The sequence below is a fragment of the Phalacrocorax aristotelis genome, chromosome 3 (genome assembly GCF_949628215.1).
Source record: "Phalacrocorax aristotelis chromosome 3, bGulAri2.1, whole genome shotgun sequence".
NCBI classification, from domain to species: Eukaryota; Metazoa; Chordata; class Aves; order Suliformes; family Phalacrocoracidae; genus Phalacrocorax; species Phalacrocorax aristotelis.
The window spans coordinates 3,389,647-3,416,489 of NC_134278.1; the positions used below are offsets into that span (position 1 = coordinate 3,389,647).

The 26,843-nt window shown below is 43.0% G+C and overlaps 1 protein-coding gene across 1 annotated transcript in view; it reads right to left on the reverse strand.

Moving 5' to 3' along the window:
• Positions 1–26,843, reverse strand: part of PINX1 (PIN2 (TERF1) interacting telomerase inhibitor 1) — a 68,182-nt gene that overhangs the window by 8,093 nt on the left and 33,246 nt on the right. The window lies entirely within an intron of this gene.

Genomic DNA, 26,843 nt, shown 5'->3' on the forward strand with positions numbered 1-26,843 from the left:
TGTATGGCACGAAGAGAACTGACTCTGAAAAAGCAACGAACGCAACAAGATGCAAATCCATAACTTGTTAAATTATCTGTGACTTACAAAATAAACAAGCCGAAAAAGGCAGCTGAAGTTCAGGCTTGTTTACATGGATACTGAAGCACTCAGAAATAACCCTTTGCGGCATATCCTTTTGCTTGGCAAAAGTCACAAATGACTCTTGCAAGTGTCCCAAATTTTACATTGCTGGTTTTTTTTAAAGCCTTGTATGACCTGCAGGTAACCAAGCACACCCCCGCGATGGGGAAAGCGGAGCCGGTAAGAATTGCACAGAATCCTTACCGACATGCTGCCTACAACACGGCTCTTGAACGGCAGGTAATCCACAGGTATTGCAGTCAAATGTGGCGAGTATGACAGAGATACTCCACTGTTCTTCCATTCATAAATGCGCAGACAGATAAGAGCATCCACTCTACCCATGCACCTTGTACGTGAACTGAAGCGACTATAAAATGCAACCAAATCAGAGCAGTAATATTTCACACCCACTTTCACTGGCATAAACTAATACACGGGGCAAAGGCCAGCAGAAAACTGGGAGACATAAACCCACTTATCTCAACACTTTATAGTTATTGCACGATGGTATAGATAAGTGATCTGGCTCTCTTCAGGGCATCGTTAAACTTGCTAGCTGAAGTGGGGTTTTATTAGGGTTTGTGAGGTTTTGCAGGTCTGACTCCTTATGCATCCATAACCTTTACTCACGTGAGCAGGAATGCAAAAATCTGTGTCATTAGTGATGCATTACGAGTAGTGATTTCCTCATGCATCTGCTTTCAAGAGAGCTATTCCAGTGGAACGAAAGGAACACTACACTTGAGATTCCAGTAATGTTTGTGTGAGCACTTATAAAATTAGGTACTTTTCTTGTAGGAATACCTTGTAGTGCACTTTCAGGTAACTTTATGAAGTAACTGAAACTTCTGGCTATTTGACTATTTGACCATTTGACTTCTGGCAAAGAAGTCTGCAAAGAGGTGCTGAACATGGGGGGGAAAAAGCATGTATCTACACACATCTCTACGTAGATTTTACATTTGAAAGGGGAGCCACAGTAGAAGACAGAATCCACAGAATAAATGGCTTGAGATATGTCTGTAGTCGCTCTTTTTTTACTAAGATATACATCCCAAGTCAAGCAAGCAGCGTTAGTGCAGAGCAAAAGCAGACGCCCTGCTAAAGCAGAGTTAAATGGGTCACTTTCTCCTTTTCCTTCTACCCACAGCAGGGTTTTGACACCCTGTATTGCAAAATGACAAACCGTCTCCCAGGTTTTCTGCCACAGATGCCAGCCAGAACAGTTTCCCTCCCCACTCCGATATGTAAAACCTACTTGTGACCAGAACACCAATTACCCCCTGGCCAACCAGGAAAGGATTTTCTCATTCCCTTGGTGACTTCAAGTCCTGACAACTTAATTACTGTAATTGAAGGCAAATATTACTTGAACTCTACACATTTCTTTTATAAAATACATTAGGCATAAAAAAATGTTCTTTTGGTTAAGCTGAGGAGTTCAGAAGGTATGCATGATCCCAGAAAATAAGAACCTTGCTCAGAAACTCCTTTATTGATAAGAATTTTAATAACCACGGGCCACTGAGCACAGAACTAACAGGGCATGGAGACAAGCAAAGAGGTGCCAACCCTAGAAAACTTCTGAGTTTAGGAAAAGCTTATGTGAAACCATAAATCACCTGGAAGGGCTGTTAAATGCCAGAAGCGTTCCCCCTCCCGTGATGTACCTGTCCGAGTAGCCATGGGAACACCGCTGAACTCTAAACGTGGTTTTTCTCTAACCTCCCGACAGGAGACTCACAGTTTGTGCAACTCCTCCCCCGCTTGCCCAAAACGTGCATATAAAAGTTTCAAAGAAAAATAAGATGCACATACTTAAATGCGTTCTGGGTTGCTGCAACTTCTGAAAAGCAATTTATTACAGAAGATAAAAAACGGAAAGAAACACTCCTGCTCCAAAGAACTGATGATCATGTAAAAGGAAAAGAGCAATCGTGCTGTCACCGGTGGGAGGCCTGAAGGTTGGGCTTGGAGAAGATATGTTTGTCCACACCACGAGTTCCAAAATTGCCACCAAAATCGGGATGAGAAAATGAAGTTAAAAGGGGTTGGGAATACTGGCACGGAATTGGTAGGATGGTCCCAAGCAAGAGAAAAGGGCTGCCTGAAACATGAGTGTTAAATGTGGAATGATTAAGAGGAAACAATAGGAAAATTCAAGGAGAGGTTGGGAAGGGCACAGGAAAAGATGAAGGTCAGTTATAGCCAGAAGTCCCCTGTAAATATCACCTGTTTATGTAATCAGTTAAATGTATGGAAAATAATCTGAAGCCCATAAAGCACTCTAAGTACCAGTGGGTTTGGGTTTTTTTTTCTGCCTGCTTTCTTCACTTGAGACACACAGTGCTGATTTAATCGTTAAGTTAGTGCACTAAACTTACAGAGTGAAATCCTGGTTCCCCTGATTCCTGCAGGATCAGGGTTGCACCTCTAAGGCATTGTACTCTCAGAGCATCTTTCAGCCGCAGTTATTTAGTGAAGAAAAAAATAGGGGATTACAATGTGAATCGTAAACAATTCACATCACATCCTGAAAACAGTTTGGTAACAGTAGAAGCCCAAAGTGGAAAGTATTTAGACACCTCATGAAATCAGATGAGTTTGAAACCCAAATATCTTTGGAGATTTAACACCTTAGGTTGAAGAATTAAAATCCAAAAAGAAACACTCCATCCGCATGTCACTCTGGGAGGAAAAGCGAGATATAACCAATCAGCAGAGACAAAGGGTGCCAGTACCAGCAACAGAAGCAGCTTGGATTACTTCAGTGACGTTTCCATCCTCTTCAGGCTGCAGGTATTTCTTTCTCAGCACTTAAAGCTTAGAATAGGGAAATCAGAAAATCTAGTCTACAGCCTCAGATCTGCCCCATACAAACTACAATTACTTAAGGAATTTCACATGCCTTTGCTTCCTCCTTTGCAAATGAGGGGGTACTAATTCACACGGAATTTTCTTAGCTCAAATTCACAAAAATGACACAAAAGGAAAAGCTCAGAATGGGTGAGCATAAAGGCAGACTGAAGCTAAACTATAATTTTGGTAGATTCTCACTTAAATTACAAAATATCGGCTAGATGAAGTAAGTGGAAGCTAAACCTCTAACCTGAGTTACAAGGCAGTCGCACGATCACTCACAGCTTTAAAATGCAACAACCCCTTCCTGCAGTCTGGCTGAACCACAGTGATTAGCTACTCTTTTTGCTGAGAAACCATAACAATAAGATTAATATAATCCAGTTGTGTTTCTGCCACTTCAGATCCTCACCGCAGAGGTGCGTTGGTATGACCCCCATGCAGTGCACAGAACTTGACAGGCAAGAACTGAGGGCATCCCTGTATCTTTCTAACCCAGGTCTAGTTGTAATGGAGAGAAGCACAGCAGATTATTCATGAAGAGTCACTCGAGCTTTGCAGACATGAAGGATGGCAGAGTCTTGCTTTAAGGAGCTGACAACTTAAAGTTAAGTATGAGCATAAACAGTTGGATTGGGATCAAACAGGCAAGAGAGTGAACAAAGACTTGTAGCATGATGAGGCTAAGCAGGATTAAAATAAATACATGCATAAATAAGGCCACGTACCATCAGTTCTGAAGTCAATTCTGGCATACCAACAGGTACCCAGGAGGCTCCAATGTCTTCAATTTACCTGATTAAGACTGGTACACTGCAGACAGCATCTTATGAAGAACTAATGATAACACACTTCCAGTACAGAAAGGGATGATGCAAAGAAAAAAGGGAACCATTTTCCCTGTGCTTATGAGGAAGACGACAAGTAGATGTAAATTACCAACACGAAACTCTGCTAGAAGGAGAAATCTGTCAGCATATATGCGAAGCCTCAACAGCCACTGGGAATCTCAACCATTAAAAACAACTCAGACAACTATCAGGAAAGCATTAGGTAGAGTTAATCCTTGCTTGGAATGGAAAATGGAAGATCTGGACTCCAGAAGCATCTTCCAGCCCTGTAATGCTTTAAAAACTTAAGCAGGGATATAATTTGACCTCCTGGTAATAAGAGAGGGTTTCATGAAAGAGACAAAAAGCAGGAACCCTAAACCTGCAAAGAAATAGTAACAGTTCAGGTCACCTGCAATTTCCTTCTTTTGTTGGCCCTGGTATTCTAATCACCAGGTACCTCACATAACCATAACAGGGTTTAGTTTTGCTACTATTTACACTGAGTGCCAATATAGGAAGGAATCCCCTTCTGGGAAGCGGAATGAAAATCCTGGATGTCTAATACCCGGCCGGGCCGTATGACATGATAGCACGTTTTAAAAGGACACGTTCCAATTACTATTGAGAAGTATTTTCCTGTTTGACTCTATTAAAATACAGTCTGTGCTAGAATACATTGAAAAATCAGCTGCTACCTAGCAGTTGGATATTAACTACTGTACCCCACATGAACTATCAGCTCGGTCTTTTCCCCAGCAAGGACAAGGAGAATGGTTAGGAAGTAACTAATCGAAAAGGGACAAGGGAAAACTGTTTAAAAATAATCCAGCCATTTTCTCCATGGAATTATAAAGATCCATTTTTGCCCTCATCTGCAACCACAAAGGGAAGAGCAGTCAGACTGCTCCTCCTGCAATTAAAAATGCCCAGGGATTTTATTGTAATAATTCTCTGCTTAGAATAATTTTGAGGTTATTCAAAGAACCATTGACTGGAAGTGACCTCTGGACGCCTTTGGTCCTGCTTTTTGTACTGCCAATGCTAGACCAGGTCAGCTTTTTGTAGCGGAGTCATGGAAGCCTCCAAGGACGGAGGCTCCACAGCCTTTCTGGATACCTGTTTTGATCTGGCACCGTATCCTGATGGGCGGGTTTGACTACCACATAACAGCACCCGCCTCATTCTACTGTATAAATCTATAGGTGCTTGGTTTTCAAGCATCGGATCTGCTGACTCCGTTTTTTAATTTTAGTTTTAAATTCCATGGTGATGTGTTTCTATTAAAACCGCATTCAAATTCTCCCAGGCAGTCTTGTAATTCTATTTTATATTTTTTGCCAAGAGCTCATCCCTCAGCAAGTGGCCAATTTTAGCATTTTCATTTATTCTTATAATACACACATAACTGCTGCTAAAATAGAAAGCCACCATCTCTCTTGCTGAGTGTGATCTCTAGGTATCCAAAATGCCATTTGCTTGTCATATAAACAATACATTTTTACTGTCGTACGACATACGAGATCCCAGCCTGCTTCCATCAATGAAACTGGAGCCGTACAATAAGCTCTAATACCCAGCCGTGTTTTGCCTTCAGCCTGAAAACAACAGCGTAACAGGAAGCAACAGGGTTGCAAAAGTGCAACGGATTAAATTTTGGCCAGAGACTTGATTACAATGATAGTCATGGGGATTCATTCCAGCTGTCATCATCAGATCCCAGTCAGTCCTACAGTACTAACGCTTACAGTACTAGCAGTTACACCACCTGTATTTCTCATGTCAGCTTGGGAACCCCGATACCGTGTCGCATGGAGCACACAAACTTCCTCCTACTGATCTTACACTTTTCAGGAAAAAAAAAAAAGCATTCATTTGAGCTTCAGCAAACAAAGGTGGACAGTAAAATCCACGAGCAGGAGGCAGCCTGGGAAAGGCTAAGGGAGAATACAAACGGTGAGACTACACACGAGAGGTGCGGAAGACTGAGGGCACATAGGGAAGAGTTAAAAAAAAAGCACACTGCAGAGAAGAAAAATCCTTTTTATATCTTGAAAGAGAGACACTTAGATATCCTTGTGACATCTCATTTCACTCTAGCTACACTGCTGAGGCCAGCAAAACCTCTTTTCCTTTGCATTTCCTTGCAAATTACATCTGTGCATTAGAATGAATATAAACAAAACTAAAGGAAGAGATTTCCCCTAGGATCTCTCTATTGGCACGATACAGAGATCCAAACATAGTGACTTCATCTTCCCACAAGCACCTAAATCAGTTCTAACCGTTCTGTTCTCACCTTGAATAACAGAGGAAGTATGGTCCGGCAAAGCAAGCCCAGGACTGGGAAGGTCACGTTTCCCCAAGTTCTCTTCCCAGCTGGGGGGAAACCCTGGAGAAGTTATTCCCTCCAGCTCCGGCACAGGCTATCAAAGCACAAAACATGCCTTATCAACTATACGAAACTCACAGCAGAGTTAAGAGTTTCATTAAGCGTTTGTAAAGTGCTTTGAGATCCTTGAAAGAGGTACCAGAGATGTGCAAGGCACTATGCAAGTACTGAAATAACCCCGCTCTCCCACTCACCCAACAGCGCTACGTGGCTCTGACACTCAACCGCGAGCAGACACATCTCAGTTTTTGTCTGTTCTGATAGACCATATAGAATCAAATCATCAAGAGACTCTCAAATATAGTGTTTTAAAGGAGCAGGCAGGACTATAATCAGATCAATGCAGATTGGCCTCTTCGTCCTGCACCCATGCTCTGAATGTCAGTGCCTTCGGATGTCCAGGACAGTCATGCCAGTGGCGTAGGTACTGTTCACGTGGCAGTAGCACTGCGAGGCGCTCCAAAGCAATCCAAGGCTTCACACAGTAGTTTACTACTGCCATGTCATTCCCTGGGCACTTTTCATTATCCCTTTGTCATGTGTGTGAAATAGGCAGCTGCTGTTAACCCTTTCTAATCAGGATGCAGAACATCAAACCCTGCTTGATTCTTGAGTTCAGGATTTCTTCCTATACCCCCCCAGACACAAAAGAAACTGAATGGACTATATGAGAAGTAACAAGTGGGCTTGGCCAGCCAAACTGTGAATACAAGCAAAGGTATTAAGAAGGGCTCTGAAGATTTAAGATGCTGAGATAAGCCACTGAGAGAAAGGATGCAATAAAAAAATCATTGGAAGTACCCAGAGGAGAGAAAGGACTTCTGGCAGCAATTCTGAGAGCAAGCACAGTCAGCATCACAACTTGGCTTCTGGCGGAGGAAACTACATGTACTTTGAAATCTGAAAATAACACCTGCCTATGTAAAACTTCGCTTCTATCTCTTTTCTAATAATACATGTAGAAAAGCATAACCATGCATAAATAAAGTGCCTCTAGGAGCATTTGAAGCAGATAATTTAAATGGCCAAACCTTCACTCCTGACTCCTTTCCCCTTCCCCTTAGAAAACGCTTCTCAAAAAGGAAAATACACACTTGAAACTCTTCCGCTTCTTTGCTCAGAGAGGGCAATACGCTGGAGTGCTGATCCACGTATCGAAATCAAGTCAGACCTCTGCGCAAGGGTACAGACATTTCCTGTTTTTCAGCCCAAGCAGCGGCCGAGGAGCTGCTGAGAAATACCTTGTGTCACTTTTCAGTCACTTATTTTTGAAGTGTGCCTTCATCGTGACTTTGTTCCTTTTCTCTAAGCAGGTGTGAAGAAGTATTCGCAGCACAGGAAAATGAATCAGAACGTTACAGCTTAGAGCAGCACAGACCATAAATACCCGCAGAGCCCTCCTACCCGAAAGCGCGCACACTAAAAGACAGATGCAGAAAAACCAACACAAACAGCAAAAATGAGAACTGAAATACAACTGCACGGATGTGTATGCACATTTTTTTCTTCTCTCCCATCTATAAGGGTCTGAAGAAAAGAGTTGGTCTGAGGAAAGGGTTTTATTCTTCAAGGAATATCAGGCTCATGCAGTGTACCTATAGTTCATATGGATCTTACTCTTGTTTTCAAGGATTCGCACAGTACAGCCCTGCAACTGGAACCAAGGCAGGTACAATCTCCCTGCCGCCTTCTTTCACAAATTCCTGTGTTTCTTTCTGCATTGCTGCTTTTAGTTTCAGTGCTTTCTTGCAGAACTATTCCGACAAGCCAAGTCCTCAGATCAATTCAAACTAGCACCCATCCTCTTCCCCCACAAACCAACCCAACTCTTCTACGTTACGCTTCATAACACTGCTCCGTTTTCAAACACAGACGTAAGCATTTAACTAACCATATTGCCCGTGTCCTACCTTACCCTTTTACTCTCTGATATGTGTAACATCCTGCCCTTGTTCTGTCCATCATTTTATTGTAAGCTCTCTGGGGAAGTAATTAGCCCACATGTGAGCACTATATAACATAATTAACAAATAATAACCACCAAGAAATGTAGGCCAAAAAAGCAAAGTTATCAGAGCAACATTTCTGCAGAGACTTGTATTGTTCTGCATTCACTTGCAGCATTAGCTTCCAGGTTCCTGGAGGCACGTATTATACTCCAAGCAGCATAAAAGCAAAGGTGAACACTGTGCTTTAAAGAAGACATAAGAGGTTCTGACTTTATTTGGATTTACAGGCTTTGCTATTTTTCCACATTCATTAATATTACCAGCAGTAAGTATTTGCACAGAACTCTACAGTCAATAAACTCCAGAATTTGAGGTGAAGGGCTTGCAATTTGGTTCTAAATTAACTCTGGCAACAAGAGTAACAGAGGAAGGAGACACAGGATGACTGTAACCAAGAGCAAGATGCAGCACAAACTTCGTAAGCGGCATCATTTAGTATGGAAAAACTACTTGAGGAGGCAAGGACAGAACCTCTGGTCTTGGGTATTCATCCCCACACTCCCCAACAGCCAGTAGGGAATGGCAGCAATCATTGCTGTCCTAACAGGGAAAGCATAAAAACTCCCTCTTATTTCAGCAGGAAAAACAATATTTCCCATTCCTGAGGCTTCCTACCGTAGGACAGGTATTTCAGCCTCTTGCACGCTTGTTAGAAAGTGTACAGAGTCCTCACAATCCCCTCAATGCCATCTCTGTCCCCTTGATACTGAAGATTAAGTCTGGCTGTTAACGTGCCAAAGCAATTAGACAAAAGTTTCTAATAAGCCTGAAGGAGACTACCCACTTCATGGGGACCAGGGGAGCTAAGGAAGCATAGACAAGGATGCAAGAAGGGAAGAAAAGGAGACAGGATCACTTTGGAGTGGTTATTGGGATGAAGAAAGATGGCACTTGCGATGTACAGAGGAGGAATAATGTTCAGGAAGTAAGAGGGAGAAAGTATAGGATTACATCTCCACATTTCTCATTCTTGAGCATGTTAGTAGCAGTGACCATACTCCGAAATACTGATCCAGCAATAACTCATCTTGTCTTGAAACACCAAATCAAGGTGGTACCTACTGAGAACATGACAGTGAACAGATTACTTCAGCCACAAGGCAGGTGGGAAACTTGTCATCAAGCAGCTGGCACTAATTTATGGGTAAGTCCTGGAGACTACAAGTGCCAGCGTGACCTATACAGCCTTGTAGCCTGAGCAAGACAGAGTACTTACGCTGTGACCTGTAACAAAGATGCTGGTTTTCATGGTCACTTAGTGAAATCTGCGATCTTTGGCAGAACACTGGCTCTATCAACCTGCAAAACAACTCATCTGTTTTAACCTATGCAAGCAAGCCATTTGAGGAGAGAATAGCTTAGATCAGCATGTACAGTATCTACCTTACCAAGGCCTGCTTTCAACCCTGGAAAGGTGATGGAACAGTTCATCCTGGAGGTCATCTCCAGGCATGTAGAGGAAACAAAGGTTATCAGAAGCAGTCAACATGGATTCACCAAGGGGAGATCGTGCTTGACCAACCTAATAGCCTTCTTTGATGGCGTGACTGGCTGGGTAGATGAAGGGAGAACAGTGAATGTTGTTTACCTTGACCTCAGCAAGGCTTTTGACACAGTCTCCCATAACATCCTCATAGGTAAGCTTAGGAAGTGTGGGTTGGATGAGTGGAGAGTGAGGTAATCAGAGAAGGCTGAAGAACAGAGCTCAGATGGTCGTGATCAATGGGGCAGAGTCTGGATGGAGGCCTATCACTAGCGGTGTTCCCCAGGGGTCTGTGTTGGGTCCTGTTCTGTTTAATATATTCATCAGTGACCTGGACGATGGGACAGAGCGTAACCTCAGCCAGTTCGCTGACGGTACCGAGCTGGGAGGGGCGGCTGATACACCAGAGGCTGTGCTGGCACCCAGCGAGACCTGGCCAGGCTGGAGAGCTGGGCCCAGGGGAACCTCCGGGAATTCAACCAGAGCCAGTGCAAGGTCCTGCCCCTGGGGAGGAACAGCCCCCGCACCAGCACAGGCTGGGGGGGACCTGCTGGAGAGCGGCTCTGCTGAGAGGCCCTGGGGGTGCTGGGGGGCAGCGGGGTGACCCTGAGCCAGCACCGGGCCCTTGGGGCCAAGGGGGCCAGCGGTGTCCTGGGGGGCATGGAAAGGCCTGTGGCCAGCAGGGCAAGGGAGGTTCTCCTCCCCCTCTGCTCTGCCCCAGTGAGGCCACACCTGCAGGGCTGCGGCCAGTTCTGGCTCCCCAGTGCAAGAAGGACAGGGAACTGCTGGAGCAAGGCCAGGGGAGAGCTGCCAAGGGGATCAGGGGCTGGAGCATCTCCCTCGTGAGGAAAGGCTGAGAGACCTGGGTCCGTTCAGCCTAGAGAAGAGAAGGCTGAGGGGGGATCTCATCAATGCCTATAAATATCTGAAGGGTGTGTGTCAGAAGGATGGGGCCGGGCTCTTTCCAGCCGTGCCCAACGCCAGGCCAAGGGGCCACGGGCACAAGCTGGAACACGGGAAGTTCCCCCTGAACATGAGGACAAACCCCTTCCCTGTGTGGGTGCCAGAGCAGGGGCACAGGCTGCCCAGAGGGGCTGTGGGGTCCCTTCCCTGGAGACATTCACCCCCTGCCTGGACGCGGTCCTGTGCCCCTGCTCTGGGGGTGCCTGCTCACGTAGGAGGTAGGGCGGGTTGATCCCTTCCAACCCCCACCAGCCTGTGATACTGTAATGCCAAAGAAAATCTTAACCATCCAAGTGAAGAAGCCAGGTCTTGTGCTTGAAAACTAATAAATAGCCATATGACGCTGAGACAGTTTGTACTCCTACAGTCAGGGTCTTATCTCAGCTTTTCTGCTCACAGGCAACCCAGCTCTGATCTCCCCAAGCATTAAAGGTGAAGACATTTAGTTTATTTGTGTTTCACATCCGTACCTGTCCAGACTGCTCTTGGGTTTACATTACCTTCCTCCCCCAGGAGTAAAGAACCTCACTTTCCACCTTCAAACCCCTCCTCAGCCTTCATTTCCTTTGGCTTGCTCTCCATGGCTGACTCCTGTGCTTCTGCTCTGCTTTACTTGCCTCCCTTCAACTTCTGCATCTTGCAAACCATAGCCTTGATTTCACACCCTCCTTTGCTGCCCACCTTTTCTTTTTTTTTTTCCTTGCTTCTATAATTTTGACCTGTGTGAGTTTTAGAGACACATGTCTTTCATTATGCTAAGTATTAGCTTTATGCTACTGCATAAAGATTTAGCAGTAATGTAAAAAATGACAATGAGAAAGTCCCCATGCCTTTAGAATTTAGATTTCCTAGTATTTTATTATTAAATTTATGTAATGGACTATAGGGATTGAAGTACTCTGTGGTTGCCCAGTGAACCACACAAAACACATAACCTGTGCCTCAAGGACTTCCAGGTTAGAGCTCTGAGTGGGTACAAAACAATACAAATAATTGCCCCGCTAGGCGATCCCGCAGGCAGCGTGCATGTTCCAAGCTGGAACATCTCCTGGCACAGGAGCTTTGTAAAAGGAGTGGGAATGGGATGCTTATCACAGCTTAACAGCAAACTGCTCCAGGAATAAGCTGCAAAATGAAGAGGAGGCTAAGGAGGAAATGTCAGATTAAAGGAAAGATCTGTTTGTTCCCAGTGCCTCATTTGCTCCTAATACTCTGCTGTCTAGAGGTAAGCAAAGGCACAGTGTAACCCACAGCTGCTGCCTCCAGCCCCTCAGCCGCATCGCGGAAAGCTGTTCTGCTGAGAAGGACGTGGTGTTGGTCAGGGTCTCACATCCTTAGTAGAAGGTTTGGAGTAGCTCACCCAGATGCCCTAAGTGTACTGAAGCAGAGAGAAACCAGATGCCAGACAGCACATTCTCGCTTTGCATTGAGCACTAGAAGAGTGTAGAGAAAAGAAGAGCCTTGCCCAACAGACCTGAGCGGCCTAGCATTTAGCAAGAGCGCAGAAGCTTTAAAAGATTTTGTTTACCCTCAGTTAGACACTAAGAATCCACACTTAGAAGCTGCTTTCTACTTTTGCTTAACTCCTTTCAGTCAATCTTCCCTGCTCTCCGTTAATTAGGTGAGCCCTCTGCTAATCCCTTCTGCAGAAGCTGGGTGGTCCCTCCATCCCGAGTGGAGCTCCACCAAGTCAGCCAGTCTCAAATCACAGCGGTGACTCAGCAATGCCAGCTCAGTTTTCTTTCTTTCCTTCATTACCCCACGCTTAATGCCATAAGAAAAGCAGGGGGGTGGAGCCACGGAGTTTTTAAAGAAGTCATTCCAAGCACAGATGAAGGTCACAGCTACTCCAAGATCTGAGCTATGTTTTTAATTTTAAAAAGGATAGTTGTAGTAACTCTAACCCAAGCAACTTGGCTTCCTGTAGCTTTGCATCTTGTGGCTGGATGACCCCATATCTAATGAAGCACAAGTTCTGATAGAAGCTGTTCCTGTGGTTACAGCATTCATAACGGCTTTCCTCTGTGTGGATTCTCTGATGTCTAATAATACAGTTGAGCCCAGCTGGGAAAACAATTTGTCTTTCCTTTTTACACGACCACTAATTTTCAAAAAAAGTAGGAACTTATATTTGTAAGGCTGTTGGCTGCCTATGAAACGTGGTTGAAATCAGAGTAGACACACGGAAAGAGCATATATGCTTAATTGACCTGCAAGCCAGGCTTAAAATGAGGCCGCACTTCAAATAGTTAAAATGACAGCAGAAGAAATTCAATGTTGGTAAATATAAAGTAATGCACTAGGGTGAAAGATAACCTAACATTAAACAGTATAAAAATTAGGAAGTCAGGACATACTTCAGCAGCCCATCCAGCCTGCCACCGCCTCTGACAGTTCTGTTCATCTAAAATGTGGTATAAATTAGTAGTTGGACAACTTTACAAGCAGCATACCACAGAGGTACAGGTTAAAAAGAAAATCCATGCAATGCTGGTTAAAGAAGTCCAAAGTCCCCAGCAGTAAAGCATGCCAGCACTGCTTACCATTAACGCACATTCATACTACCTTTAAACTGGTTTCTCAGACGTACCTCCTTCACGCGAACATGATTTGTGCTAAAGCGTAGGTGTTGATTTAAGCTGGAAGTGAGGCTCAATCAGAAATAGGGAAACAATAATGACAGCATAAACCCGCACTAAAGGCAATTTAGAGTAACTGGCTGATTTTGTGCTGAAGCAGATGAGAAGCAGTCACAGAGTCTGTTCCACCACCTCTGCCGCAGAGGAAATCACCTCTGGAAAAGGGGCAATAACATACAAATGGAAGTGGTGAGGGTAAGGTGCAGATGGCAACCATTAACACGGCTATTTTTGCAGCAATCAACACCTCATGAAGAAAGAAAGAATCCATGCTAAGTCATAGGTGGTAAGAAGCCAACACATCACTGAAGAGGAGGAATTGTTCAATTATTGTTCTGGGTATGAGCATTGCAAATGCAGGCACTAACATCCATGTTACAACCTGTTATCAACCGCAGCATGCTAAAGGGATTAAAAGCTAACGTCGCACCACCATTCCTCTTTAAAATCTGTGCCAGGCCAGGGTCTTCAATTTCTCAGCTTAAATATCCATAGAGTTGCAACATCAGACCAACTTTGCTCCTAATGAAAGAGGTGATTCACTTCCCTTCAAGGAGCTGCACCGTAAAATGTTGATTAAAGCGCAAACTGCCCCTCAAATTTAAAGCAGAGTGAAAAAGAATACAAAGTGAGATGTAAAAGATGATGGGAGTCGAGGGGAAAATCAAAGCAGAGAATTCACCAGGAGGTAGAGATTTTATCAAAACGATTGGTTCATTAGGCAGAAAATTTGACTGTGCATTAACACTGTACAGTAGTGGTTTTCGTTAGTGAGTTCTTCAGGGCAGACACCTTTGTCTTTAGACTTGTAAAACACCAATTAGTATCTTGGGCAGACTACAAACAAATCAACATTAAAACAAAGCAGTGAAATAGAACCATTTGTATATCCTGTTATGCCTGGAGTCACTAGGACAGACTCAACTCTCTGGAGAGAGACCATATTCTCTTTCCTCTAATAGTCTTGCCCGTGTGCGCTCCACGTCTGTAGTAGTTAAAAAGCACAAACTCTGATTTATCTCTCTGCTTTGGTTCAGGAGGAGTTCACCATAGGATGCCGCTCTGGGAATTCTTGTTACACTTTTTGTATATGTGTATTCAAGCTAGCTTTAAATTAGTAATAGTTAAAACTGCAGGAGCAGAGTCCTCTACAAGCTGCAAAGCCCACCCAACATTGCACAAGCCAGCTCAGTGGCATCAATTCTTCCCCAAGATGAAACCGAGGGTATCTGTTACACATCCTCTGAAGGGATATGGCACATTTGTGAGCTGAAAGACTGCTGGAATGGTGCTGGAGGACTATACAGGGCTCAGTCTTGTCCGTATGCTTGGTCCGGGAAGGGTCCCTGACACAAACTATCTCCAGAAGTGTGCGGGGGGTTTTGTCATGGAGAGAAACAGCTCATTCACTTCAAAGCAGAGTTTTGGAGGGAACTTACTTATGAGGATGACTAGTCACCAGGATCCAGGAGGGAAAAGGAGGACCAAATTGTATCAGCAAAGGCATACACAGTAACTCAAGAGAACTTAATCCAAAGCCACGGCAAGCTTCCTTTTCAATCCGCCCTACCCAAGACAGCATCTTCCCCCAATTTCCACACGCCCTTTCTAAACTGAAAAAGCCATTTAACATCGTTTAACTCTCTAAAATATGTTCAGAGGAAAGGCCAGACACAGCAAAAATCTGTTGGTTTCGGGTCGCAATAATGGTTAAGACACCAGACTTCAGATTCAGAGTCTGAGCCTTCCCCTGATTCACACTAAGGGCTGGCCAGGTTGTACTTGCTGTAAGTAGAAAGCTGGTAGTTTAGACTCATGTGAAAATATGCTAGTCACATGTCTGCCTGGCATGTCAGAAGCTATTAAAACCCTCATGGAATTACTAAGGCTGGAAAAGACCTCTAGGATCATCAAGTCCAAGCCTTGATGACCCCAGAAATCCCCCAAATCCTAACCAAGGCTACAAGTGGGAAGGCATGATTTGGGGTTTACAATTCCTATAGCAACCTTAACGTCAAAGGTTGGAAAAGAACAGCAGTCGCATCTCCGTGTTCTACTCCCCATGGTAAGGAAATTAGGATCTTAAACAGCAGCAAGAGAGATGCAGTTTTAAGACTTGGAAGAGCCTTCCCATGTTTAGTCAAGCACACAACAGACTTCGCAGAGTTTGTGGAGCTCATGCAAGAGAGGCACCCATGTAGTGTATTTTTTTTTTTTTAAACACATCTGTCAAAACTCATGTGAGCAGAGCTGATCCCTCTTAGAGAAACAGTGGTGGATGTGATGAGCCCTTAAGGTCCTTTCCAAACTTACCTCCCATGAAAAGAAACCTAATGAACCAAAACGCAGGAGAGAGAAATTAATAGCTGCATGCTACGACCGAAAAATGGGTCTAGATCATCTTGCACCTTGTCCTGAGAAGCTCTGGTGGACAGCAGCTTGGTAACAGAAAAGGGAGAGATTTAGAGATCTCATGAAAGAGTTAAACATTCAGACAGGTAATATCTGAATTTTGGAAGAATTTGGCCACAAGAGCTACTTCCCTGCAACAGTTACAAGAAGCTGCTGCCAATGTTAACATCAGAAGGCAGATACTGACAGGTTTTTTTTGCCCAGTCAGATGCCGGTATTGACACTCATTTAGACAAGCCAGTACAAACACGTATAAAAGGACATTTTCTATAGCAACGGCTTCTCAAGTAACTAAGGAATTTACTGACAGTCATGAAATCTCTGGCAGGCGGGTGGAAGGTGGTGGGGTTAGCTTCCCAAATGTCCTGGGGCACGGAAAAGCTGATGCGACTCACGTAACAACGGTTCCTACCACGCTGCTGAAGCCTGAGTAGTTTGAGAGATGAGTGACAGCCTCCCCGAGCTGTGCAATACGCAACAGGTATTATTGAAACTTGGTAACGTGTCCTTTCGGACAGTGGCCAAGTGATGTGGAGGATGGGTGATAAATTAGAGCTGCAAGTCAGGCTCCTCATGAGAGGACAGAAAGTTTTGCAGAACGAACAACTGCTTGAATTTTTCCTTAGACTGGAAAGCAAACAGCAAGTCTCCTTACGAAAGAGTTAAGACCGGTTGTTAAAACTCAAAGCAATAAACAGTATCCCTTCGGTGGGAAAGCCTCAAAATCCTTTACCGGTGTTAGACCTAAAAGGGACCAAACTATTGTGAATAAGGGAAGTTTGCAAAGAAATACAGGTAACAAAGGTACAAGTAACCAACAGTGGGTAGAACTGCCATCCAAATTTCTGGCTCTGCATTTTATGCCCCGGTTCATAGCGTGCCATCTAACCAGTCACAGCGTAACTCTCTGCTAGCGCAGAAGGTAAAACCGATTCAGAGAGAGGAAGCTGATCTAATTTTGCACAGTCTAGGGGAAGGGTGAGCTGTGCACAAGGTGCGGTATGTTCCCTTGCACACTGGGATCTTCACGTGCAGTGCTTGGACCAGTCTCCAGTTTTCCTGTCTTGAAGAAAAGGCGATGTGGGTGTAAGCTTGGAGCTGAACTCCCACTCGAGCTGCTCTGCTTCTCAGAAGACCAGCCTCAGGATTGGAATTTGAATCCAAAACTGCCAAAATTTATGCCTTTAGTCCGTTGCTAGTTTGAAGGCAGAAAAAAACCCTCAGCCTCAGCAAATTTCATCTGGTCTCAGATTCGCAACACACTAGGCAAAGATTTTTGCAACTCTCACCAGCAGTTGTGCTTTTGTCTTGAAAGCAGAGCTGAAAATAATACCAATCCTGAAGAGCTGGTAGCCATGGGAGAAAGACAACGTGAAAGGTTCCAAGGTGATTTTTTTGTAGAATACCAGAAGAGAAGGTCTGGATAGGTAGCTGACAGTCTGCTATAGATGACAGATTAGCCAACTCTACAGGGTACAATTTGCATCTGATTCATGGGGACTGGAAGAGAACGAGAAAGTTGAGATTATAATGAGATTAATCATACGACTCTAGGGATCCCATTCATCCCTCTGCTGAAGGGTCCTAGAGCCGCTTTGTACTATCTGAGCTGCATTTAGGAAGTTATTTGGGGTTCACTGGGACAGAAACACATCTGATTGGAAGCAGGGAAGAGATAACAGTTTGCTGGTTTTCCAATCAAAGCCAGCCTGTATCAGAGTTATGAGACCACGAGCTGAGATTAAGGACTGCAGTAAACCTCAAATTCCAGACTGGAGCTGAGAAGCTTTGACATTTCATGCTAATAATTCATACCACTCTCACATTTACCAGGAGTGACTTAAAAAAATAACAATAATTAAAAAAAAAAAATCAATCAATCTGGAGGAACCGTTCTGCATCCTGAAACAAAGGGAAAGGATGAGATCATACCTATTTCTTCAGCCTTGGTGAGGTCTCAAATTTAACGTATGAAACAGATGAGGAGACTCGCATTAGCGAGGCATGCCAATGTCACAGCAATAAATAAATGTTAAAATAATAAGGCTGCACCTTCAGCTGATGTGGCAGCACACTACACTGCTGTCAAACTCGGGCAAACTGCATTAGTCCCAGGATCCGCGGGTAATTGAAGATCTGGCGCCACATTTACCTGAAGGTAGACTTCAGAGCTCAGCCTCTAGACAAAGTGCTGGGTTGCCAGGCAGGCAGTTAATTAGAAGAGAAATTCTGTGCACTTGCAAAGTCTCTTTCCCACTGTGATCTTCTGTGTTGAACTTGGCACTATCATGGAGTTCTTGGGCTGTTCTACCAGTAGGGACACCAAGGCCCAGAAAGCAGTGAAGCAGTTTGCCCTGAACTGTGCAGCATCAATATTTGATGTGGGACTTCTGCGTTTGTTCCTGGATTTCCAGTCCTGGGCTTTTGCCACTGAGATCTATTTCCACACGTGGCCAGAAGAAGAGCTGCAAGCTGGGGCTTCTTTTGCCAATCTTAACGGTGAAAATTAGGAATGAAATCTAACTATTAAGTGAAACAGAAACAAGCTGGTCTAACCAATGCATAACTGTGTTTATATTTTCCCAATATTTGGTTACTGACCTAGAGTCACAGTTCAGACCCTGGCTAAGATCCTGAGGTTCAGTCACACTGGGGCTGGGCAGTCCTGGTAGAAGGTTCTCTTTGCTCCAGTTCATATTCCTCTCGACATAGACCCTTAATTTCTAGGTCACATAAAGACAATACGTAAAAGAAAACCTCTCATGTTCATCTATAAGGACGTTCACTGTCCAAATAACCCCTTCTTTGAGGACATTTTTTGTCTGGCCTTTGTTCCAAATCTTATAGTTTTATGAAAATCAGAGTTGTGCTCTCTTAGGAAAAAAAACAGTTAATTTTTTTTTTCCGTTTTGTAAACTTAATTCACCTTCTGGTAGAAGTCTAAACAAACAATAAGGAGTCATGCTGAATTTATGCACTTTGGGAAGAAAAGAAACCCACAAAACACGACAATGTCTACAGAGATGTCTATTGACCCAGCAGTTATCAGAAATGTGTTGGGTTTGGGTTTGTTTTTTTGTGTTTTGGGTTTGTTGTTTTTTTTTTTTTTTTTTTTCTGGCACAAAACCAGCTTTCTAAACAGCCAGTGACCCACTTTCACCTAGCTGGCCTCTGAAGTTGAGAGAAGATTCGTACCCTCAAGACGTTAGAGGCTCTGTTTGAAGTCACTGCTGTCAGGAGATGGTCAGTTTACGTCTCCTGTCCTAGGACAGGAAAAGGATGCACTCTCAGCTCCATGTGTTGCAGCAAGATAAGCACAAAGATTTCTGTCCTATGCCCTTATCAGCTTTTCCTGCTACTCTCCAGAACAGACACCACCAAGACTGGCAATAAAAATTAAACTTGCTTAAGCAAAAGGAAAAAGAAAAAAAAGAAAAAGAAAATCTCAAGTATTTCTCATAACTGTAACCTGAAAGGTTGACGTTTTGGGAAAAATTTCATGTTAGGCTTTTTGGGAGCACTGAAAACTACCTAAAATCTTCTGTATCCTCAGCATAAACTGATCTCCTCCTCCAACACACCCAGGATGACTTACATTTTAAAACATACCTCACTAGTTAAATAGCAGTCTTTACTACATGAAAGACAGAACTATTCCCCTTGCAAATAAAACCAATTAGCTGGCAAAAGGACATTTCTTGCATATGGAAATTATATTGATATACTAAAATTTTTTTCCCATGGTTTCTTTTGCTTTTCAATCTCTCTCTGCTGTTCCCTCCTTCTCTTTAGTTCCGTCCTTCCACCTCAGTTACTTCACGTGCAGAGGACAGGCTAGACAGAGCCTCCAAGGACCTTGGTTTATCTCCTATCTTTCCATCACCTGCCCATATATGATTTAATTTATGGGTGCTTCAGTTTCCACCCTGTATAAAAATTATTGTTAAAACATTGTCATCCACACATGAGATGGACTCAACATCACAGCAGCATGTTGGTCCAGTAAAGGGATTTTACAAAATTAAAGGTTTCTTTATCATCTTGTGGAAGAGGCGGTTGTGCTTCCCAAATTCTCCTCAAATACTCTGGTGGGTGAGCAGCACTGTCAGGGTCATACATCCATGCCTATATATGTATGTTGTGCTTTTGACATCTACTGACACAATCAGTTTTACCCTACAGGGGTGGTGCAAACTGCCTGTGTCGTGCAGGCCCAGGAATTGGACCCCACCATCCCTGGCTCTACACCAGTCACCCAAGTGATAGCAAGTGGCATTGACATTCATCACCCCAGCTGGACAGATACACATCCCAAGTGCCCCTTTAACACATCAACACCTCTTTAGGAGGCATCCTCAACTAAGACTTGAACGTACAGGTGATAAATACCTTCCAGATAGAAACCAAGTTCCCAGTCTCTCTACAAAGCCCCATTTTCACCTATATCAACGTATATAAAACCAAATACCATTTAGCATATACCCAGACATCATTGCCACATGGCATGGTTTAGAAACATCAGCAATTGCTCTTATGCTCCTCCTCAGCCCTCAATATACATAATTATTAAAATTATGACTGCTGACTATCTATTATTGCCTTTCTGAAGTACCAAAACCCAATCCATTCTTGCCCACAGAAAGGAATAAAACAGCACAGTCATTTTACACATTTAAAAAATTTTTAGAAAAATACACCCCATGTAATTGCAGCAGCTATTAAATGCACATCACAGAAGTCATGAGGAGCCATAAAAACGAGGGGACAACTCTACTGATGGGCAAGGTATCACTGAAAGGCAAGCCACAAGAAAGCCATTGGGTAGTTCAAGAGTCCTGACTCCTAGACTCGTTTCTGCTACTAATTTCTTGTAGGGCAAAGTACTTCGGGTAAAGCTTAAAACAACAGTCCAGTTTCATTGTTAAAAGGACACAAGATCCTCAAACATATTAACTTTCCAGGTGACCTAAAGGCCAGTCTACATACCTACACAGAAGAACATCTGGAGATCCAAAATGAACACAAACCACTGAAGCTATGACCCATGTATTGGTTCTTCAGTGCAGACAGGACTTTCCTGTTAGGTAAACAAAGCCGCTTCTAAAATTTTGCTCTTAAAATTAATGTGCTTCTGATACATTTTACCCTTAAACCTGACTCAATATCCTCATTAAAGTGAAAAATAAAACACTTCCCTACATCCACAGAATACCAAAACTTAGTTACTCTTTCTGCTGTTGCGTAAAGTTCTCGAAGGGAAGATGTTGATATATTAGCATTTCTCTAAGTCACTCTGGCATTTCTCTTTAAGTTCTACTACAATACAGAAAAATTTACTCACTCAAATCCCCTGCAGTAATACGAAAATGTGGAAAAGACTGATGATGAAATGATCCTTGGGCAAGACAAGTACTATGGTGATGACATCAAAAATGTCAAATATTCCTTCAAAACCAACCTGGAATGAAACAAGTATTTGAAGATCCTAATCACATGAAACTAGCAGCAGCATTATGCAGGGCATTCTGGATAAAACAGCATGAGTGTGGATGTGGATGTGTCCGGGTGTGTTTATCCCTAGATATCAGACAGAACAGGAAAGGAAGAGCTGAAACACTTGTCCAGAAAATCCTCAAAAAGCAAACACAGCCAGGACAAATTTAGAAGCTTTACTTAGCTGTAATATCAAAGGCAGAGTTGACTGTAAAAGCAACCACATCTCAAGAATGGCAAAATAAACTTACGCAAGTCTCGGGAGGAAAACACTGATCAGAGACTGGATATTGTTAACTGCTGCTGTTTTGGTTAAGTGAGGTCCTTTTTGACACTACTAAGATAGTCTTGTCAAAGAACAACAAAAATGAAAAGAAAAAAAAAAAATTACAGACACCAGCCGTTTCAGGGGGAATCTGTTTGGCAAAGCCCGGCTTTGAGCTGGTGTCTGAAGAAACAGAACTCGGATTGAACTTCCTGTAACATTTTTTTTTTGTCTCCTTTGGAAAAGCAGTATAGGGCCTTTTGCAAATTTCAGTAGCCCAACCGGCAACTTCTTTCATGATCAAAGCAAAAGTCTGAAGCACATCTGAAAAAGATTTTCTGAAAAAATAAATACATAAAAAAATTCATATTCAATTCAGAAGAAAGTTTCCCTTGCAAAAATTAGGCTTTTTTTTTTTAAAGGGAGGTTTCCATCAAATAAAATGAGCCAGAAGCGACACATTCTAATAATCTCTGTTTTAAAGGCATGCAGTTTACATAGATCTATACCCATTACCTGGATATGACATCGGTGTACTGAAATCATGGTTTGAAACTACATGACCTTCTATACAGCGTAGATTAATCTGCTTTTACATTACGCAGAAGAGGATTTACCTTGGTTTCTGAAAAACATCCGGACCTCTTCTCTTACAGTAACCATAATCACAAACTTACGCTCAGAAATAGCGTGAATTTAGATAGGAGTGTGGCATCTGCCCAGCTCTGCCAAAAAAAAAAAAAGAAGGGGGGAGAACATCCTGAGCTGGGTGAGCAGCTTGCCTTGAAATTGCTGCTCCTTCACCTGGGGAAGTCTACCTTGAGGATTTTGTGAAAGCAATAAAGCATGTGTGTCAACATGATCTATACCATCCGATGGATAAAACTGGCTTCAGAATTCACCCTCAGAGTGCCAAACTCCCGCTGTCTAGATATTCAGAAATTTAAGTGATGTCAAGCAATTTCCCTTGGCTTAAAGTAATGCCGGTAGACAGACACTCTGACGCCAAGAGAGGATGATGGCGAGATAGTACGTCCCTCTCATTTTCACAAGAACTCGAGGGAACTGCTCCCATATCTTTTGCAGAATTAATCAAGATAAGTTAATGTGTGATAACATGTATCAAGCGCTCCGAAGGGAAGAAAACCTTTGCAGTTTCTGGCTCTCCAGGATTAACTGTAACAGCTCTCCAAGAAATACAAAGCTTTCCTTTTCTGCCCTGATCCACCCCCAAAACAGAGTTCCTACTGTAGAGTCTGAAACCCTGAGGATGAAAGTATAAGGGATGTCACAGGAACGCGACACGATGGAGGAGCATCTCGTAATACAAAAGCATTAACAGGCTATTGATGCTTTTGCACAAAAAGGTTTTACCCACCCTGTAAATGCTCCTCCTTCTGTTACTCTTAAATACTCCAGAGGAATAATACGTCAATGGTTTTTGCATACACAAGCACAGACATTTGGAGATACTTCAGAGAGGCCTAGACTATATTTTGTTGCTACATTACTCATGTGAGGTGTTTTACGTTAAATGCAAGTCAGAAACTATTGGAACATTTGATTTGTGGGGAAGGTAGGAAACTGGAAAGAGATTTTGATAGCAACCACATAAATTGGAGTAAAAAGAGACTACTACCCCTGCACACGCACACCGCACACACTCTCTGTAACCTAAGGGTACCAAACGAGCTGCTGCCTTCCCAACCAGTCTTGCCCTTCGTCGGATATCCCTTTTTATTCTTCTAAAAGCTCTTTTCAGAAAAAAAGAATGAAAAAGACGAGCTTGACTTCTACGTGCCCTGTAACCTAGACTTCAGCTTGCTGGTTTGTGAGACACCAGAAGGTGGGCCACGGGCTGACTGCAAACCCCCCCCCCCCATGCAATCCGTTCACACTCAGCTGACGGGGACGAGTCAGTACACGCAGGCAGACACAGGCAAGAACCAATTCCCCACAGCAGTCAGTACCTAATTAAAAAGCTAACTGAAACAGTAAAATGAGGGTTTTGTAAGATAATCTGGTTTTGCTTACTTCAATGTAAACTACTTCGGTACCTCTCTCGCCCCCAGCTGCCAAACACTTGGAGGTAAGATAGTCTGCAGGATGTTTCTCTCAAAGGGGCTATGGTCCTTTGATTAAGAGCTGGAGAAGCGCTGCCTTCCCCTGTGTAACACAGCAATTAACACAGTTCTCAACCAGCTATCAGTGTCTAAAGACTCTAGTATCAGTGTAGCTTTATTCATCACAAATGAGGTACTTTGCAGATTCAAGAAGTCTTCTAGCCACATGACAGTAACTAACGCACCAGGAGTCACATGCTAGCAAGCAAATATCTGCATCGAGTGCTTTGAAGTGTTCAGAGGGAATTCCCAATGAGTGCAATGAATTAGATCTAATTAATAAGCCATGCTAGCAGGACATGGTCTGTTTGTGTATCTGTGCTCAGGATCACTTCTAGGCGCACAGAGACACCGATGTGGTAGGCAAGCACCAGGCGTGTGTACATTTATACACAAGGACATCACATATGAAGAGTTAGATAGCCAAAGGCATCTAAAAATATCACCACATATTTTTACAAAAAACTGCTGTTTGAATGGAAAGCTCTCATGCTCCATTTTCTCACCTGCACCGTTCACAAGGTGACATGTATAAGAAGCATCCCTGATGGTGTGGATTAATAGAGCAACTTCAGAGGATGAGTTTCTACCCAGGTATTTATATCAGCTCCCATTGTGAGTGAGCTGACTGTACTTATATAAGAAACTGTAACCCAAAAAAGGCAGAAGAGTCAATGCATCAAAAATTAAATCAAACAGGAAAAGAATTCTGAATTTGTCTATTTTGTATGCAGACACATTGGATACGCAATAGCCTTCTAAATGAAAGGTGATTTGACCGGCATATTTCCCTGAGGCATAATTTGCCTCTCTAATAAAACAATAACTTCCGGCTGTGCAGTCATGAATATCACCTCAAATAATGCATATTTCTTTAATCCAGGAATATACGGACGGATTAAAAAAAAAAAACCCCATTCTTATATATAATGAATGAACAAGGCAGCAGGGCTGAAATCAAAAACTCTTCTTTAGTACTTCAGAGCTATTCTTGCCGGAGATTAATCGTGAAAAACTAAAATCTTTCAGCTCCAGGTGTGTGAACCTGAGTTTTGAAACCTGTATTACACAGAGAGACAATTTTCAGAGCTAAACACAGAAGTCTATGGGCACTGGAGGGATTACTATAACCCGGATCCACAAGAATATTTAGGTGTCTGACTCTTTCAGCACCTTTGGGCATTTGCATACTGATACCATTTTAGCTGTGCAGCTACGTGTTACGTTTTGCATAGCACCTCCTCTCATGCAGGTCAGGCTTCTTCAGAGATGAATCAGAGGTTTGCAGGGGAGGCGGCAGAGCTCTACAGGACCACATCTCATCTGGTACAAAAATGCACAGGGCCAAACAAACCAGAGATTTGTGGTTAAATTAGCTGAACGCTGACCTGAGAAGTTCAATTCTACTTTGGCTTCAGCCACAGAGCACACCGATATGAAGTCATGCCCTTCATTTCTATTTATCTTTTTATAAGTGCCTGTCAAAAACCTCGATCTGAAAACAATTCAGAGCTTTTCTTAAGAGTAGTACTACTGTGGATACGTGTGGCTCTATGATCTGAAGTAGTATGAAAACAAAAAAAAAGCTGAGGTCTCAGCTATCTCAAGCTGCAAACCTAAAATCAGCAGTCATCAAAATCATCACACAAAATGGGGCAGCTGTACCCAAATTACTCCGAGGCCGAGATCCTGACACATGCTAGCTTCCTAAAACAGGCCAGGGCGTTGTATGCCACCGTCATTTGGCCAGGGGCTATGCTTCCAGTTTAACAGCATGGAGAATGGGAGGCCAGCGAACAGGTTGGTAACCCAGCTTTTTAAGTTTACTATTAAAAAATACAGTTTTTGAGCTGTGTAGCCCATCAAAAGGTTGGGCTTGTATCCTCTCCATCTCATAGCGACATTGTGAGGACTGGGACAAGCGAGGGGGGAATTCTTGCTCAGTACACACCTCCAGGTTTTGACGCATCTCCTTCAGGATACAACAAACTGTCCTCTGCAAGTACCTGATCTCTTCCCCAGACCATAGAGGAAACGCTGAAAAGAAAAGGATGTAGACACTACTGTAGCAAACGATGTAGAAATCCAGCAAGAATATTCATAATTCTGTCTTCTGAGCAGAATTTGAATTCTATGTAGTAAATAAAGACCACGGCCACACCCTAAATGAAAACAAAATACTGAATAGTTGTTCATGATGTGAGCGCTATTTCCAGAGAAATGAACAGTACATAATTATGCAATTAACAATTATGATTGTCTAAATAATCTGATTGTAGAATTGGAGCGTCTCAAGTTACATGATCAATCTCAGATTCAGCGTGTCTATTTTTTTCAGTACTTCCACAAATTAGCATTTCAACTAGGTTCAGTGTGAGATATTCTGTATTGAGAACTTACATAATATAGTGCAGAAAATGGATGAAACGAACATTACACTCCTAACTGTACAAGAAGCGCATTACGTAAAGGTCTCTAGGAGACGCAGTCCGATCTCTTCAACCCACACATGCCACAGGCTCAGCCAGCTCGCATCTACGCTCGGCAGCCTGCCCAAACTCTGCGAGAACATGCAACCCCAACCTTATCTAAGTACAAGCACGGGATTCAGCTCACAGCTTAAACATTCCTTGTGTGACATCCACACGTGTCCTATGTAGGGAAAAAAATGAAAAAATTATTTTTATTTTTTTTTTTTAATTCAAGTAGGGTCAACAACAGCCTTATGAAGTACATGTAAACTTTTTAAAGGCATCAGAGAAACTTCTTTCAAAGCCTTGCCATAAAAAAAAACCATGAGCAATGTCCTCTCCCCCAACAAACAATTTTCAAATGACACCAGGCAGTAATTGTGAAACATTTCCGGATTTTGAATACAACCAAAACACAAACGTCCACTTTATTAAAAACCAATGGGGAAAAAAATTTGCATTGGCCTGTTTGGCTCTTTCCACTGGGCAGCTCACTGATTTCAAATACACAGAAGCTAAGAGCGCTCTGTTTAAACATCACCACAATATTTCAGCCTCCACCAAAACTTAGGAAGCCACCCTATATATGTGACGTTAAAGCAGTAATGGCTTTTACAAGTAAATGTTTCACTGTTTGCCTTATGAATGGATTCTTTTTGTTGAGTGCCCCTTCAAGAATCTTCTGGAGACAATGAAATTTTTAGTCTTATGGTTTCCACCTCAGAATGGACAAACCCCAACTTTTCTTTCAGATAAAGCCAGCTATTCCTCCAGGCGA